The sequence below is a fragment of the Macrosteles quadrilineatus genome, unplaced genomic scaffold (assembly GCF_028750875.1).
Source record: "Macrosteles quadrilineatus isolate MER2022 unplaced genomic scaffold, UCM_ALF_1.0 Scaffold_1__1_contigs__length_201487025, whole genome shotgun sequence".
NCBI classification, from domain to species: domain Eukaryota; kingdom Metazoa; phylum Arthropoda; class Insecta; order Hemiptera; family Cicadellidae; genus Macrosteles; species Macrosteles quadrilineatus.
This window is the reverse complement of record NW_026542594.1, coordinates 11,633,591-11,653,502: the sequence shown is the minus strand read 5'-3', so window position 1 is coordinate 11,653,502 and position 19,912 is coordinate 11,633,591. Positions and strand designations below refer to the sequence as shown.

Below are 19,912 nucleotides of genomic sequence, written 5' to 3'. Positions count from 1 at the left end.
CATGTGTATATATTTTTTTCTGTCCGACACCAAACCGTTGTGTCTATAACATTTAGACAAGACAGAGTTTATCCCGTCCCCCTCTGAGAGTACTGTTAGGCATCCGTTTAAAGTCGAGATACCCTTTGGTCTCGGGATAGCTTTTTCCATCTTATCGCTCAAGAGCTTAACAATTGCGAGTTTCTCATTGTTGAAACTATTGTTGCCGGCCTCTTCCTCTGCCTGTATGAATTTTATTCTATCACTCAGTTTGTTGTAATCGTCTATATATCTGTATTCCACAGGGTTGTTTGTGTCTATAAGCAGACCCTTACCCTGTGCTTTAGAGTCTTTTAAAAATCCCTCCATATATCACTTATCAAGTTCGTCCATTTCCAACCCCCACTCGACTTGGGCCTACGTGATAAAGGATCGTTGTTTCGATACAGGGCGTGCGTCTTAATTAAGATGTCTTAGTATTTTTCAAAATCCTGTGAAGTGAACACGCCCGCACTTATAAGCCTCATCCTCGATGTGACACCAACAGCCGATTCGGAATTTATACCGGGAAGTTCCGTCCTCGTTAAGAGTTTCAACAATCCCGGAGTTCCGACATATCTGTCCATCGTTTTATCTAAAATGTTGTCGTTGTTTTTGATCGACACAGTCTATGATCCAATCGCGACTTTGTTGTTGTTGAAGTCGTAATAAAAACCAAAAGTTTTGTCATTACTGGATGCGAGACATTGTTTTGCAATACTTCCGATATTTTCATTTTCTGTAAATTCGCGCATCGATCGATTTTGCAATTCCTCAGCTTCCACAGCCGGTGTTGCAGATACAGTAGGATTTTCAAACACGTTCTCTGGATCTTTAGGTAATGGCGATTCTGAAGCTCGGACGTCACTCCTAATGACGGTTTTCTAATGACTTGTACGCGTTTAGGTTTTCTTTCAAACTTAATAGTTTCGGTCTGTTCTTTTATCGCCTTAACAATAGGCTCCTGAATTTCCTCCCGTTTACGTGCATTATCGGCCTCAGATACTCGTACAGTTTCAGAATCACTCTTTAATTTGTCCTGCAGCTTATCCAACGCCCTAGCCCTGTTAACAGTTAGGGGTTTGTTTTCGCATTTAGTTGGTAGTATCATTTGGTTTTTCGGCTTAGTAGGGAAAGTCGGGTGCACACTGAAAATGGTTCTCATCTCTTCTGCCTGTTTTCGTTGATTTATTTCACCATCTGTTTTCCACTGTTCCTGCAGTTTTTCAATTCTTCTTGCTGCCTCAGAAGTCATTTCGTCGGGCCACTTTTTATCCGCCATCTTTTGTTTTTTTATCAGCGTCTTTATAATGTCTTTATCCCAGGAAGTTGGGCTCTCTATAAATCCCAGGAAAGTTGTAATGGTACCCTTCACAAGAAGGAGGAAACTGGATGGGATCGGCCCACTAAGACTGCAGGGTACTGTAATAGAGCTGCAGAATCAGGTGAAGTATCTTGGTGTAATTTTGGACAGATCACTTCACTGGGGACCACATCTTCAAAAAGTCACTGAGCGTGGCAAATGGTCCCTTATGGCATGCAGGCATCTGTTGTTCGACCCGCCCTTACATATGGTTCGCTTGTGTGGTGGCCAAAGATGGAATCAACTATAGCTGTTAAAGCTTTAGCAGGAGTTCAGAGGCTTGCTCTTATTATGATAACTAGGGCAGTAAGTAGCTGTCCTGGAGCGGCACTTGACTGTCTGCTTGACATGCTACCTATTGACATTTATATTAAGGTGGTAGCAAGTAAAACAGCCCAACGCCTTAGATGCAAAAACTTATGGATAGCCTCAGGAAACAATAAAGGGCACTCCAAAATTGTTCAGGTGGTACGTAATGATGAATTGGACTTACCTTCAGATCACATGTCCAAAAAATACTCCTTTGGAAAGCCTTTCAAAGTACTAATACCAGATAGGAAGGATTGGTCTGGCGGAAAAGGACCTATACCCACAGGTGACTTAGAATGCTATACTGATGGTTCTAAGATCAAAAATGGCGGCACTGGAGCAGGTGTGCATTGGATGAATGGAGGCACTGGCATTTGTCTTCCAATGGGGGTGTACCCAACTGTCTTTCAAGCGGAGGTCACTGCCATTCTAGTTTGTGCTCAAGAACATCTTAACAAAGATATCAGAGACAAAGCAATCAATATCTATACTGATAGTCAAGCAACCTTAAAAGCATTAAACTCTTACGAATTCAACTCCAGGCTCGTGTGGGATTGTCTTGCTTCTGTGTCTGAGTTGGGTAGGAAAAATGACCTTACGCTTTGCTGGGTGCCAGGACACTCAGGCATTAAAGGAAATGAAGCTGCAGACAGATTGGCAAATACTGTCTCTGCAACATCACTGTTAGGCCCACAACCCTTCTGTGGCATCTCACGAAACAGTGTATGTTCTGCGATTGCGTCATGGGCCAAGGAAAAGCATCGCAAACGCTGGGTCGATGTTCCCCTTCTTAGGGTCAGCAAGCTTACTCTGTTTAGGCCATCCAAAAAGGTTGCCTTTGACCTCTTGAGACTAGACAGACGAAGAATTAAATTAATTGTTGAACTGATAACTGGTCATGGAAGATTCAGGAAACATCTACAACGGATGGGCTTATATGATGGTGAACCGATCTGTAGGTACTGTGATAGGTCAGAAGAGACAGCTGATCACTTACTCTTTGATTGTAACGAGCTCTCTGACGCTAAATTGATAACTCTTGGAAATATGGCTAGAGGTAGATATCTTCCTGAGGATGAACTAATTGGGAAGCTACAGGCATTCATTGGGCGCCTCAACTTGTAGGTCAACAAGAAAGCAATTAAGTATCTGGGGTGCGCAATAATTCGATTTCGGATTAAGTGCTTTAAGGTCTCGACCTGCCCCTGTTAGATAAGATAAGATAAGATAATGTCTTTATCGTCAGTGTTCCTCTTATTTTTCATATCTATAACTGTTTTGACTTTTCCAGTTTCATTTCACAAAATACCCCCGCCGCAGCAAACCTGCAGACTAAGCGAATTTCAACTCGTCTGATTACATTTTTACTAAAATATTTCCATAAATAAGACATTATTCCCTATTTAAATAACATTAGATTTAACGAGTGCTTAGGTTTGCTGCTACGGGGAAGGTAAAATTGTTTTTTGACCATACGTCAATAGTATAGGATGAAATAAATAAATTTGCCAAATTTTATCAATATATACCCATAAACAAGTAAACTACAACAATTTTCATTTTCTCCATAAGAATAACATGGGAATTTTTAATTACACTATTTTTGTATTTTCTCCGTGACCGTTAGGCATACAACAGCGCTTCAATATACTAAATTATTTCTTTTTTTTAAGCTCTACAAAACGGTTTAGAAAGAAATCGCAAAATCTTTTGTTTTTAGGTTCAAAAATGGGAAAAACCCATTTTTACCCCATAAAACCCCCCATAAACCCCCGTTCCCATGGTCCGATTATGCTGGATCGCGAACTCGTTCGAATAAACGTAGGTTTACATGTTTGTACCAAATTTCATCAAAATCGGATCATTTTTGCTCGAGTTATCGCGCTAACGGACACATATAAATATATATATATATATATATGAATTTGAACGGATGGTGTTTTTGGCCTCTAGGGACCTCAAAATGAAAAGTTAAATCGGTCTCGGGTCCAGGTCTTACCATGAGTACTACGGTAATAGCTTATTCCCTATATGGGAAATTCGCTAAAAGGTTGAAAAAAAATAAATACTAGGCATGCGGCCTCAGGTCCGCCAATTGAGCGGAGTAAGCAAGCTTTGATATAAACAAATAACTTTAATTTGTTTTCATGATTCAAATTGAATACATGATGACGTCACCATAGCAACAATCCAATTGAATTCTCGTGGTTGGTTGGAAGAGTTGAAGGAAATATGAATCCAGTCAGCTGTTTCTATTAGGTCATTGATTTTTACTTGTATATATGAGTAGCCTAATAGTAAAACTGTGTTTTTGTAATAGCATAAAGATAAGTATTATTTTGTCAATATCCTAATGTTTGTTTAGCTCCCATTTATGTAATAGGCCTATAGGCTTCCTTCTCATTTTCTCCAACTAAAACATTTAGCCAATTAGTAAACTTTGCTCAGCGAACAGAATGACAGAAGAAGGTGACTATATAGCAATACCATAGTCAATGGTCACCACAGGAAATAAGGCGTGGCTAATTTCACGAGCTGATGATACCCTAAAAAAGATGGTGGTTGCCGCGAAGCTGCAAGAAGCTGATGGTGGCATTGAATTGGTGACGTTTGCGCTAGCTCCGCCCCGTTGCCAAAATAGGCCTACTGATGTACTCAATAAATAGATTAGATTTTAAAGACGGCACTGGATAGAGAATTGATGAATTAAACAAGAATATATTTATTCCTCATGCTAAATTACAGCATGATTAAGTAAAATACTGTATATGCATAATAAACTACTGTACAACAAAATTATTAAAATCTATACTTATAAAAGGCAAAGCCCTCACTGACTCACTGACTCACTGACACACTCATCACTAATTCTCCCACTTCCCATTTACCTAGGAGGCTGAAATTTGGTACACCGATTCTTTGGGCATTAAATAGGAAAACTAAGTAGTTTTTATTCTGATCGGGCTTTCGGGCTCCGCCCCAGTGGCTCTGGAGTTTCCCATGTTAACCTTATGATTTTTCATATTTAAAAAGGAATTGATGAATCTTAACAGCTGTTTCAATTAAACAAGTTGGTTCTGTTCTATGATGTTCAATACCATTAAAGTTACAAGGATTACCAACAGGGTGCAGCACTATTATTTTTTAAAATTTATGACAACAGCTAATTTGCAACCAAAAGGTGAGTGAGCGTAGCGAACGAACTTCTACCTGGAGGCGAGTTAGCGTAGCGAACGAGCTAACCTGAAGGCAAGTGAGCGCAGCGAACGAGAACCAAGAACACATTATAGGCCATGTGATGTGACGTGCATGTGCAAGCTGAGGTGCGCGTGGGTACAGAATGTCGAGTCGCATACGCTTCGATTCTTTGTTTACATCTACGTTGTTATCTCGTAACCATCATGGCAACTCATAAGACACATGTTAAACATTGCAAATTTTATGTCTGTCTTAAATTGTACAGGTATCATCAAATTGAAATTTGTTTGTTTCGAAACATCAAAAATATTTGTCGAAATATCCCTGGTAAGTTTGGATTCAATATGTTCAGCCGTTATTGAGTTAATTGATTACATAGTTTGCATAAGTTCCGATCTCAAAGAGCTTCGCTCGCTCCGCTCGCTCCGCTCAAGTGCAAGAGTATGACTTCTGGCAAGGAAAAACAACTGTACAATAATTAGGTGGTGAACTAGTTTGTGTAACTAGCAAGTGTTATTATGATGATTGATGTTTTCAAATTGCAGTCATTAACTATGGAATGTAAACCGTTACACACTTCATAAGTAATTGGAGAAATTGATCAACATTTCACCTCAACATTTTTTGAAAATTATTCAAGCCAAGCAAAATGTTGAACTTAATATTTTACATTCTGCCGAGTTAAACGAATAGGTTGTATGAACGACTGCAGGACTCACCAAAATAAATTAAACCAGCTGTTGTCCGTCGGCTAGCCCGACACAATGAGCGATAAGAATACAGTTTTAGGAAACCTGTTAGCTATTATAATAAATAGCTATAACTGAACTTCTGTATAGGCCTAGCAGTCTAGGCATTAGGCCTACGCATCGTAATCGTAACTGTACAAGCCTAACAAATTATTTACACGCCTTAGTAAAAGTGGACTTCTATAAAATAATAATAATAAATTATTAAAATAAATAATTATTTATTTAATTAATTATTTATTTATTGTAGTCGCAACTGGACTTTAGTGTGCAAGCCCAGCATATCGCTGTATTTATTTAGGATAGGCTACCGTTAATAATATTTGAAAATACTGAATTCCTGCTTCTGCTTCGGAAATACAGTTTCTATAGTTTTCAATTTGAATACTCTCTTTTACTGTTTATAAACTAAGTACCTGGAGACCGAGCTTTGCTCGGGGAAATCATTCCCCCACTCTGCGATGCTTTACTCATTTACTACTTCCTTCACCATTCCCTACGTCATTGTTTCCTTCCCTTCTCATAGCATTTAAGTATTACAGATACATTAATCTAACTGCCACAAACGGTTCCCACACTCTGCGATGCTAAACTTTACTACTTCCTACGTCGTGGACATGTTGTCATCTCTTTCCATTGTATTTTAGTATTTTAAATACATTAATCAAATTGCCAACAACATTTCCCACACTCCGCACTGCTAGCATTTACTAATTCTTTAACCATTTCCTATGTCTTGGACATCTTTCCATCCCATCTCATAGCATTTCAGTATTTCAATGTCAGATGCAGAAATCGAACTGTTACAATTGGTTTCCAGTTCCCAGACTCCACAGTGCTCGCCTTTACTACTTCCTTCACCTCCTCCTACGTCGCGGACCTGTTTCCCTCCCTTCCCATAGCATTTTAGAATTGTAGATACCTTAATCTAATCGTCATAAACAGTTCCCACACTCCGGACTACTCACCTCTACTACTTCCTTCACCACTTCCTACGTCGCGGACCTGTTTCCCTCCCTTCCCATAGCATTTTAAGATTGTAGATACCTTAATCTAATCGTCATAAACAGTTCCCACACTCCGGACCGCTCACCTTTACTGCTTCCTTCACGACTTCCTACGTCGCGGACCTGTTTCCCTCCCTTCCCATAGCATTTTAGGATAACAGATACCTTAATCAAATCGTCATAAACAGTTACCACACTCCGGACTAATATTCACCACAAAACTAAAAACAACAATTAAAAGAAATAATCTGCTTGGAATAATTCAGTAAGGCCGCCAGAAATTATGCGAATCGGTGTAACACTTAATGGTATTCATCGGACTCCTTTTCTTTTGTACTGTCTTTTGTTAATAGGCCATGTGATGTGACGTGCATGTGCAAGCTGAGGTGCGCGTGGGTACAGAATGTCGAGTCGCATACGCTTCGATTCTTTGTTTACATCTACGTTGTTATCTCGTAACCATCATGGCAACTCATAAGACACATGTTAAACATTGCAAATTTTATGTCAGTCTTAAATTGTACAGGTATCATCAAATTGAAATTTGTTTGTTTCGAAACATCAAAAATATTTGTCGAAATATCCCTGGTAAGATTGGATTCAATATGTTCAGCCGTTATTGAGTTAATTGATTACATAGTTTGCATAAGTTCCGATCTCAAAGAGCTTCGCTCGCTCCGCTCAATAAACCATTAAAACCTTGTTAATTTTATATTAAAAAACATCGTGTCTTCATATGTATTATGATAAAAAAAACGCTGCATACACACGGATTTCAAAAATATCACGTATATATAGCGTTTATTGTTGGGTCTGCAAAAAACGCTGCATACACACGGATTTCAAAAATATCACGTATATATAGCGTTTATTGTTAGGTCTGCAAAAAAACGCCACATACACACGGATTTCGAAAATATGACGTATATATCGTTTAACGTAAAACACCCTCAGGCCCTTTAGTAATATTGTTTGTCAATGTGTCTTTCAGGTTGCGCATATATTTACCATTGTGGGCCTTTTTAGTCATATTTATGGACAAAAATCCAACCGGCATTTCTTACACATTGTTTCAAATTCACCAATCGTCATATCGCGATCGGCGCCCACAAAGTCGTCATAGATACGCTTTGTGTAGTGTTTATTCTGCTTGAAAACACATAACAGGTTCACATTGTTGCGTATGACCTGCATGTCGACTCTACCGTAGCTCTGACTCAGATAGACGCACGATAAGTTCCCGTGTCTGCCCCTGATGAAATGTCTGCCCCTAGTCCACTAGCTATATAACCAAACAGTGAGACACAAATAATGAGAAACTAACCTTAAAATAATAGAAAAAAAATTGTAAACAAAACATGACATCTACAGAAAACCAGACAGAACTAACAATAGAATTGGCTTCAGCTGTTCCATAACGATGGGAAATCTACTAAGGGACTATGTTTTATCTATGGTTTTAGCAACCTCTGGCTTAAAACTAACGTTAATGACTCATAAAATAATATGAAAATCGCGTATAATTCCCGGAAAATTCTAGCCGATATAAAATTCCCGTATGATTACCGGAGTCCCTGTTGGGTGGACACCCTGTAGCAGGTAACTTGTTTAACATGCTTCAAGTATTTAACTTATATTTCACAAACTGTTGTTTCATTATCAGGCATATTCTTTATGTGTACATCCGAACGTGTATTGGGAATGTTACTGGAAGTCAACAGTGCCGGAAGGTCAAATAATTTATACTTATGCTGATAGGTAAAAAACTACGACGTTTGCAGTGTCTGTAGATCAAAAATCCCATTGAGTCAAATAATACAATACGTGCAAAAAACGTAGTCTATGTTAAAGCGATTGACACATTGGGAATTTGACCTAATGCAACAACAGTTTTAATATAACGAAATACGATAAAATACAAGTTCAGTTTCGCTGAGTCAACAGTGCCGGAAGGTCAAAAGCAATTAAAAGTAACGTCGATTCAGAGTTAAGTGTAGACCTCCTGCAACGCTCACAACCAACAAAACGCGCTTTTAGTTACTTCGTGTTTTGTCATAATTAGAATAGAGCTAAAATTATCATATTTGGTACATAGCTTATCTATTAATGCTTCTTGCCAACTGTTTGGTCAAAACTGTAAATAGGTATAGTTTATTTTTCGAATATTTGTAAATTAGGGTCCCAGTTATTTAGAAATTAAGGTTTAATTTTTAAAAAGTCTAGCAGCCGACGCTAACCTTCTAAGCTAGCTTTTTTTTAAAAGATTTTATTAACCAATCAGAATTACATTGCTATACAGGTTAGGTATAATATAAGAAAGAAAACATAACATTATTAATTACATTAACATAGGTAGAGGTCAGCTATGGCTAGCCCCTCAGGCACTTATTGTCACTGTTTTAGCGGGTCGGACTGTAAAGGCACTGTCCACCAATGAAACACAAATGAAAAAAAAATGGTTATAATAAAACACTAATAAAAAAAAATATAAAAATATAATATAAAATATATAAGTATACCTAATATAAAAAACACTAAATAAAATCTTGAGGCAATCTGGGTTTTAGTCGGAGTCTCTGGATTACTAACCATTGATACATTAAATTCTTCGGTACGAGGATGGCAGATTAATTAAATATGCATAGTAAAAGTGGTAGAATGTTTAGATTATTTGTTAAAGCAATCTTTGTAATCATTGATTTGTTTTAGCCCAATATAATTTGTTTTAACTAACAGCCGGTTGAATGTAATATTATTCTATATAACTACTAGCTGTAACCCACGGTTTAACTTCTTAATTTTCAAGATGATCTCGTTCGCATGGCTCAATCATGTCCTGGTTCAAGTTCGTTCGCTACGCTCACTCATCTTTAGGTTGGAGCTCGTTCGCTACGCTCACTCACCTTTAGGTTGGAGCTCGTTCGCTACGCTAACTCGCATCCAGGTTGAAGTTCGTTCGCTATCAGTGACGTAGTCAGGATTTCAAAATAGGGGGGGTCGACCGACTGGGGGTTCTGGTCCCCCAGGTAAAAGGGGGGGTCCGGGAAAATTTTTAAAAATATAGGCCCTAAATCGGTCTTTTTTAGCTCTCTTGGCATTGAAAATAATCAGCTTCAACGTCAATACAGTATGATTATATGATTTTTACATTTAATTTAACAAAAAAATATTATATTTAAGACCAGAAGGGGGGGGTCCGGACCCCCAGGACCCCCCCCTGGCTACGTCACTGTCGCTATGCTCACTCACCTTTTGGTTGCAAATTAGCTGTTGTCATAAATGTAAAAGAAATCCCCTAGTGCTGCACCCTGTTGGTAATCCTTGTAACTTTAATGCTATTGAACATCATAGAACAGAACCAACTTGTTTAATTGAAACAGCTGTTAAGATTCATTAATTCCATTTCTCATAAGGTTAACATGGGAAACTCCAGAGCCACTGGGGCGGAGCCCATTGGACGGATCACGAAATTGATGGTGTATAAACCTATTCCATGAAATTCTACACGTATGTACCAAGTTTCGTGGCAATCGGTTCAGCGGTGTCTGAGTTTATCACTGCTAAACAAATATATATATATATATATATATATATATATATATACAAACATCCTCTTTTATACTTTATAGATTAGGTTTTTGGCGAATTTCCAATATAGGGAATAAGCTATTACCGTTGAAACTAAAATTTGTTAAATATATTAATTCTATTATTTAAAAAGTGGTGGCCAACTTGAAAAGTGGAAAACTGTGTATTTTATGGTCTTTAAGGAATGTGGATGCAATTTTAAGACTTATTTACTCTTCGCATTTTCGCTATAAACCTACTTGTTCAGGAGCTACATGATGTAAAATGTATACCGGAAGTAATTTTTCCATAGGCTGTAACTCCTAAACGACTGGGTTTATCGAAAAAATGTCAAGAATAAAAAGTTTTTAAATTGCATGTTCTTTCTGAAAACATGATAAAATATAGGGTGTTACATAAGAAATTTCAAAGTCTCCGCCATATTGGAAAATGGCGGCCATTTTTGAAACATTGGAATTCATATTTTTTAATATCATTAAAAACTAGTTAAAGTTCCCCATTTAATGTTCTCTCTAAATCTAATAGTTTCTGAGATACCAATGGTGGCACAGTTAAGTTGTTTACCCATATCCTTATACAGGGTGTCCCGTAACTCTCTGGACACTTGTACATAGCGTTATTCCTTAGGTCAAGACAAACACATGTCATTATAGGAACATGGATCTGTGGTGTCTAGTTTACCGACTGTCGGCATTTATGTGTACATAAACATTAATAAATCCTAAACGGTTTGAGATACAGCTTTGATATTTTGCAAAAATGTTAATCTTATTAAGACCTATTATTGTTAGAAATTATACTAAAAAATCATTAAACAATGTAAAAGGAGTATTAGCATTGTTTAAATGGAGAAAAGTGGTCATACATTACAAAAACAACACGTTTCTCTGTTATTAATTATCCAATCTTAACAAATAAGGTATCATTGAAAACTACATAAAATTTACAAACTTTTTTGTCTCTTGCAATTTTTTTGTAAAGTTAACGGTTTTTGTGAAATTTGGCATCAAATATTTTAAATGGCCGCCATTTTGAAACGGATAATGATTTTTTAGTATAATTTCTAACGATAATAGGTCTTCATAAGGTTAACATTTTTGCAAAATATCAAAGCTGTATCTCAAACTGTTTAGGAGTTATTAATGTTTATGTAAAAAACACATAAATGCCGACAGTCGGTAAACTAGACACCACAGACCCATGTTCCTATGGTGAAATGTGTTTGTCTTGACCTAAGGAATAACGCTATATACAAGTGTCCAGAGAGTTACGGGACACCCTGTATATAATTCTGTAAGACAAAATCTTTACCAGAAAATTGTGAAAGTCTGGTAAGTCGCAGAAACGTGGGAGAGGTATTAAATTAAAGGTCTTGACCCTAGGGACTAGGGAAAAATAGCAGAATTCCCATAAAGTTACCAGTAAATGAGATATAACGTAAAATGTTCTCCATGAGAATAGCTTTAGAAGCCATTTACTGCTGATTTTTGTTTACTGTACTTCAATAAAGCTGATCGTGATTTACCATCAAGCCAGTACGCAATGTTAATATTTATTTGGATTACTTATTTGCCAATAAGTTTTGCAATGTACTATATAAATCCAGGGACAACGTTACCTATAATAATTAAGACTTTTTAGTAACTTTATAGAATGTGGAAATAAATTATATTTTCCTACAGTCACCCGACAAAGTTGGCTTCCTTGTACTGTTTATAGTACAGAAAGCTGCTAATTGTTGCATATTTATACTTTGTCGTACGGTTTATACTTTGGCGCACATCAGGATTCCAACGAAACAACACAAAACAGCGTGGTTCTATTATGCACGTAATCCGTGTACACTTGGAAATAGGTTGGCAACACTTAAAGATAAAAATACTATGAGCAGCTGATTGACTATTATAACTAAGATTTAACCTGTCATTTCGTGTTTATAGTTTCGGCATTTCTGAACTTTCTGGACTTTTCTTTTAAACGTTTTTAAAACATTCCTACGATCTTAATAAACAAGAAAATACCTTTAAAGCATTTTTTTAGGCGCGGGAACCACTTCAAATTACAAAAACATACGGAACTATTATATTCTCAAGTCGCGGAGCACATTTCTTGCCGAGGAAAAATAGCGGAGTGATACGGACCGGGTACTACTTTCTCTAGGGCACCTATTTGTGTTGCCAGCTGAACCTAAAAACGTGTTGTATAGTGTTTGAAATACTAATTATTTATATGCTTCATAGTGACTGTAGGAAAAATATAATGTGTAACACGAGTGCAAAAGGCCTTTGCTGCACTCGAGATCATTCTCAACTCGCCTGCGGCTCGTTCGTAAACATTGCTCTCGTGTGCAGCAAAGTGCCACTTTGCCCACTAGTTACACAAATAACTATTTATTAACATTTTACTAAAAACACAATTTATTACCATTTACCTACCCCCCTGTACCAGCAAACCTAAGTACCCGTTGGGGACGAAATCTGGCATTTTTAAGGGAATAAGTGAAAATCCAATCAACCAAAAAGAAATTTAGTAGAACCTTGTAACAAGACTCATGAGAAATTATTAAAAAAGACTTGTTATCAAGGTTGACTTCTTATTGAGGTTTGCAATAACATGATTAGGGGTAAAATAAATTCTAGGAGATTTAAAAATTACACTTGTTATTAAGGGCGACTTGTTATCGAGGGTCTTGTTATCGAAGTTCCACTGTATGTTTGGTATATAATGTGTAACACGAGTGCAAAAGGCCTTTGCTGCACTTGAGATCATTCCAGGCGAGTAAACATTGCTCTTGTGTGCAGCAAAGTGCCACTTTGCCCACTAGTTACAGTTACACAAATAACTATACTGTGAAACTTTTCAAATTTGTGTATTTTTAGCAAATTTCCCATATAGGGAATAAGCTATTGCTATTACTGTAGTACTCATGGTAAGACCTGGACCCGGGACCGATTAAATTTTTCGTTTTGAAGACCCTAGAGGCCAAAAACACCATCCGTCCAAATTCATATATATATATATATATATATATTTATAGATATATATGTGACCGATAACTCAAGTGAAAATAATCCGATTTAGATTAAATTTGGTAAAAACATGTAAACCTACAATTATTCGAACGAGTTCGCGAACCAGCATGATCGGACCATGGGAACGGAGGTTTTATGTGGTAAAAATGGGGTTTTCCAATTTTTTACCTTAAAAACAACAAATTTTGCATTTTATTTTTAAACCGTTTTGTAGACCTTAAAAAAATAAATAATTAAGTATATTGAAGCGCTGTTGTATGCCTAACGGTCTCGGAGAAAATTAAACTTGTTGTAGTTTACTTGTTTATGGATATATATTGATAAAATTTGGCAAATTTATTTATTTCTATTGATGTATGGTCAAAAAACACTTTTTACTTTCCCCGTAGCAGCAAACCTAAGCACTCGTTTAATCTAATGTTATATAAATAGGGAATAAATATGTACATGTATACATATGAAACCAAAATATCATACATTTGAACTAATGGTGTTGTTGGCCTCTGTGGACATAAAATTAAAAAGTAAATCGGTCCCGGGCCTAGGTCTTACCATGCCAACTACAGTAATAGCTACTTCCCTATTGAGAAATTAGCTAAAAATCAGCTAATTATGACTTCCAACGCTATTATTACGCATAAAATTTTACGTTATACCTTTGACTATTTTATGTCAAACAATTTTGTTGACACTCTCGGTGTTCCACTATTGTATGCCTTTTATTTACGCCCACTCCTATCTGTCTATCGCTTTCCAGACTCCCACAATTTTGACGCAAATAACCACGTTTTAAAATAATATGACTAGTGGCTTGTAGGGGCAGAAGCCGCTAAAGCCCCGATAAAAAATCAATTATTGTTATGTTAACAACTAAGGCTGTGGTTTCCTAGACGCGTAATAGATGCGCTGCGCATGCGCATCTAAGACGCAGCACACTTGTCTTATGGAGTTTCGTGTAAGCGGTTTCCAAGGCTGCGTATCTAATGCGCGCGCATCTAATACGCGCGCACCAATAGCTGCGTATTTGACCGACTGCTCTCGGAGCAGTCGAATCTGAGTTACGCTGCGTTTTAGACATGTCTTGTGCAATGGATACGCAAATAAATGTTGTACAAAAGGCAAAATTCTCCAACAACGACGAAAAATTGATTGAATTTGTCTCTTCTAATGACATATTATGGAAATACTTTGTTCATACAATTAAAATTTTATAGTCTTATATTTCATATCATTCGTTATGTAGTGTTAATTTCCCCATAATGTGTGATTTTAATATTTAATCCCCTTGTTACATGTTCCCTACAATTAATTTGTCCTCACATATTTTCTTATTGTTGTTACTGTAAACCTAATATTAAAAAATATTCTTTTCAAGTCAGCACAACCAACTCCCAAATATAAGTGACCCCATAATTATTTTAAGAACTCCTGAACACCTTAGTAATAACTCTATAGTAATTATAGCATAGTACCCAAACTTCTTACGGGGATGGCGTATAAGTATAAAATGATTATTGCAGTTATACTTGTAAAAGGTAGGCCTATTTTCATCGATTCAGTAAATCCCGAAGAGGTAAATATAATAACAGTAAAAGCAAAGTTTGACAGGGTAAATTAAGATTTACTGTTTTCATTTTAAATTGACATGTTTGCTTTAACACTACAGTTAAAAGATGCGTGAGGGCCACGTACAGTTCCTAACATGTACTTTTCACTGCTTACGCTTCTTCAAAGCTTTTAATGCCAAAATATCCATTTCATTATCTAAATCATCGTATAACATCATAGTAGCCACTAGTAATCTCTCCCGTGAACTTATATTACGCATCAACCGTGTGTATTGTACGCAGTCTAGGAAACCACTCACGGTAGCTGCGTTTTGGGACCTGCATAAAAGACGCTGCGCATCTAAACCGCTGCGCATCTATTACGCGTCTAGGAAACCACAGCCTTAGGAACAATTAATTTACATGTCATGATTACCTGTAAACTATTTTCTTTATTTTAGGAATATTCTATTTGATTTGTGTTTTCATTAAAATGATGCATCGCTGTTTCTACTCTGCTAAATCGACAAATAAATTGTATGTGAGGAGATACTAGTTTACCTAAATAATTGTCAGCTACAGTAAGTGGAAGGTTCAGCCTTGTGAATTATTGATGATACTGTTGTACAAATTGCTAGCCTGATCTGATAAAAGAAACACTTGAACAATGTTTCTGAAATTTTATAGCTTTCTCGTAGGTTTATAGTTATAGTTTTCATGTAATTTCCAAATTTAATACATTTTCATGCATATACAGTGTCCCGTAAGTAAACAGCAATTGCGGGAAATGGTTCTATGGGTCAAAAAAGGTGAAAATAAAGAATAACATTTTTTCTAAAATCACTTCGTTAAATAGATATCCGCCATTTTGTATTTTTTGAAAAACATTTTTCTCTTTTGCGTTTTTTAACCGATCTTTATGAAACTTTGTATGTACGTTAAGGTAAACTAGACTAGTGTTAGAAAAAAAAATCATCTTGATTTAAATAAAAATTTCTAAATGGCGTCCATTAAAATTTTTTAACCTTAAATTACTCAAAAACGGCAAATTTTATGAAAAGATGTCGAGAACACTTTTACTTGGTATTTTTAATTCCCTACCAAACGATACCAAGTTAAAAAAGATCAAATTATAAATAGCTGAAATATTACGATTTTCATGTGTAAAATGGGGTAAAATAAGGCTAAAATAGTCCTGTTTACCCCATTTTACAACTAAAAATCTTAATATTTCAGCTAATCTTATTACTAGACTCAAATACGGCTGATTTTATGAAAAAAGGTCAATAACACTTTTAAATAGGGTTTTTAATTCCCTATCAAACGGTTCCAAGTTCAAAAAGATCGAAAAAGAAATTGCTGAAATATTAAGAATTTTAGTTCTAAAATGGGGTAAAAAAATGGGTGATCTAGTCAGTTTTGCCCCCTTTTACAGCTAAAATCGTATATTTCAGCTATTTATTATTTGGTCTTTTTTAACTTGGTATCGTTTGATAGGGAATTAACAATGCTAAATTAAAGTGTTCTTGGCATTTTTTCACAAAATCTGCAGTTTTAGAGTAGTTTAGGTTTGAGAAATTGAAATGGCAGCCATTTTGAAATTTTAAGGTGAATCGAGATTAATCTTTTTTTAAATATGCGTCTCTCCTACCTTAACATACATACCAAGTTTCATAACCATTGGTTGGAAAAGTCTAAAGATAATTATTTGTATGTAAAAATACAAAATGGCGGATATCTGGTTAACGAAGCGATTTTGGAAAAAATGTTATCTTTGATTTTCTGTTTATTTTGACCCAAGGAATCACTAGGTAAAATAAGCCCCCTCCTTTTTTAAACACCCTATATATGTTGTATTCTTATGAATTTAAGTGAAAAATGTAAGCTGGTAATACAGAAAGATGTTTTTTTTTTAATAATATGAATGTACTGATGATTTGTATAATATTAATCTTTTTCTTGTCATTAGAACTGTTAAGTAAACGTCGACTCAGCAGGCGCATTGTACGATCCTTTCCATGCGTTGCGAAATGCTAAATTTCCATTCCTCTTCAACCCAAGTTATCTATTGAACCACTGATTGTAAAAAATTCAAAGAATTATATTTTACGCATCAAACTTTTGGCTACAACTTTGCCACAGACAAATCTTCTCTAACAAAAAAAAAAAAAAAATTCTTGCATGCCAACTTTTTCATATTACAAATCACGATTTAAAACTATTTCACCATACATATAAATTTTTATTAATTAGATCGGTAAATAGTTTGAAGTTCCAACAAAACGGTCATCAAGTAGGACTAACCAAGAAGCTCTGTGCCAATTTTCAAAATTTTAGCACAACTTTAAGTATTGTACACCAAAACACGAAATCATTGAAGTCATGCGTCGAGAGGACTATTGTTGTTTTTAACAGAATATACTTTTGACCTTCCGGCACTGTTGACTCAGCGAAACTGAACTTATATTTTATCGTATTTCATCATATTAAAACTGCTGTTGCATTAGGTCAAATTCCCAATGTGTCAATAGCTTTAACATAGACTACGTTTTTAGCACGGACTGTATTATTTGACTTACTGGGATTTTTGATCTACAGACACTGCAAACATTGTAGTTTTTGACCTATAAAGTATTTATATGTATATGTATACCTAGTATAAATTATTTGACCTTCCGGCACTGTTGACTTTCTGCAACGCGTCCATAATATTATAGAATGAAGCACTACTCTGCATTGGATAGAAATTTTTAGGCAACAGTTTGTAAAGTAAACACATAAAATGTGATTTATATTTTGTTTTATTGAGAAAAATAAATTAGTATAACTTTTCTTGTGGAATTTAAATTGAAATTACTAGATTTTGTAATGTTCTGTACCCAAGTGCAGCCAGACAGTTTAATATACTTTTAAATATGAGTACTTAAATACTTATCATTGAGATGAAGCTAAAGCAGATAAATTTGCTTCAGTAGCACCGGAGATATAAAAAAACCAAAACAGTAACTAAAATTTACAACATATTAAAAATAGAGATCTTAAAAAGTGTTTTTAACTGTGGTAAATGAGGTTATACCATAACAAGCATTATTTTGAACCATAATACATTTGTTCATAATTTTGTTTGATACAAAACCACAAATATTACGATAAACTACTAACAGAGACACTTCATGACCACAATGTAAAATAAACTAGATCAATTACAAATATACAAAATCACGTATCCAGCCTTCGAGTTGGTAGTTAATGAAACATTGCCTACAACTAAATATTTACAATTTTACAAAATAAATTTTCCTTTATAACAATAACATGTAATTAAGACACCAGCAGTACTGATTAAAATTTATAGACCGAATTTCAAATTCTTACTTAAATTGAGAGTTGTTAACTCCTTAGTTTAAATGTAATTTTTCTTGTTGTCTGCTAAAACAGCATCAGGAGAAAATAGTTTCACTAGACAGTTCATTTGCAATTTACTGCAGTCATGTCAAGGAAGGTTTTCAACTACAGATAAAACCCTTAGTAAGATATTACTTGTATGAATACAAAACAAGAGAAATAACCAAAAACTATACAAAAAGAAAACGGTACTATAAATGTAACATGTAAACAATCAAGTATTGTATGCAATTTGACATGAAGTAATATTACCTGTATCTTGAAAGCTTGTAGGGGAATAAATAAAAGACTGGGGTCTTTTAATACAATTAAGTAAAAAAAAAGAATTAATTTTAATACTAAAATGTCTTCCTAACACTAAAATATTACATATGTACACAATTCACAAAACAATCTAATACCAATAAATGAAATTCAATTAAATTGAGCACTTTTTGTCATATAAAATCTTTTCTGCTCTAACATACAAATATTAAACAAAGTACATTAAAAATCACACATCATTAAATATATTCATAATATGTCTCAATTAGTTGTATACATGGCTATATTTTAAACATAAAATAAAGCAGAGTACGAAAATACTTAAAAACAATAAAGCTAAAACAAAATACCAGTCTAGGTTTAAGTAAATTTTATATAATTTATTGCATTTTATTGCTGAAATCTTACAAATAGCAAACTTTTCTTTACAAGTAAATTTTCTTTCCAGTAATAAGATTACAAAATCTACTATAGTTAAAAGAAGACAGGCAATGGATAGGTTTATTCGTACATTGTGATCATGAAATTTTAGTGAGAGTACCATAAAACTTATTAAATTAACATACAAAGCATTCACAGGTTTTAATTCGTTTCCTAAGAAAATATATATTATAAAATTATCTATAAATACATCTGTGATGCACATAAACCTAAGAAATGAAATGAATAACTTTTAAGGTCGCAAATATACAATAATCAACAACAACAATGTTTCGATCCACTCGAAGTCACTGTTTGGTCAATACCTTCACACAACGCACATGTGAGTTATTTTGATTCTCGAGATTTGTTCTGTCCGAGCGGTCAACATTCCATCTGTGTGGTACTGAGGTAACACTACGATTCAATTGTGCGTAAAAAATGTGTATGCTACTTAAAAACAAGATAATTTATAAAAATACTATTTCATATATATAGGTCACATAACCTCAAAAATAAATATGTGTACACAACAGTATAAATTTAACTGGGAGTCAAATATTAAATTAGCTGCACTGTTTATAGTAGTTGTCATAATAATATATTCAACACCGCAACATTGAAATATGCCACAGTTAAAGCTTATGCTTGTTTAGTTATCTACCAGAAGGAAAAACAGATTAGCTTTATTTATTTGTCAAACTAAGGCACAAAACAAGCTAATCCCTTGTACCACACAGACGAGTGCGACACCCATGGCACTGGAAGCCCAAATGTCACCAGAGTGTGTATTTCTTAAGGCTTCGCGCGATCCGCGCATCGAGCTCCTCCCACTTTGACACTGCCCTAAAACAAAATAATTAATACTACTCTCACAGAATTAGAAATTAGTGATGGGCGGATCCAAGAAAATGTCGGTACCGGATCCGGCCAGATCCGGATCCAGATACACACTGTCATAAAGGCGGGTAAAAAAAACCTAATTAACAGAATGCCAATTTAAATCATACTG

General features: G+C 35.3%; 1 protein-coding gene across 5 annotated transcripts in view; it reads right to left on the bottom strand.

Annotated features, from left to right (window-relative positions):
- Positions 1 to 17,594: 17,594 nt before the first annotated feature.
- LOC129003419 (protein phosphatase PP2A 55 kDa regulatory subunit) overlaps positions 17,595 to 19,912 on the bottom strand; it is a 184,875-nt gene continuing 182,557 nt past the window's right edge. For all 5 annotated transcript variants that reach the window (XM_054431721.1, XM_054431714.1, XM_054431727.1 and 2 more), the window contains one exon: positions 17,595 to 19,746. The gene's annotated coding sequence lies outside the window, so the exon portion shown is untranslated. The remainder of the gene's footprint in view (positions 19,747 to 19,912) is intronic.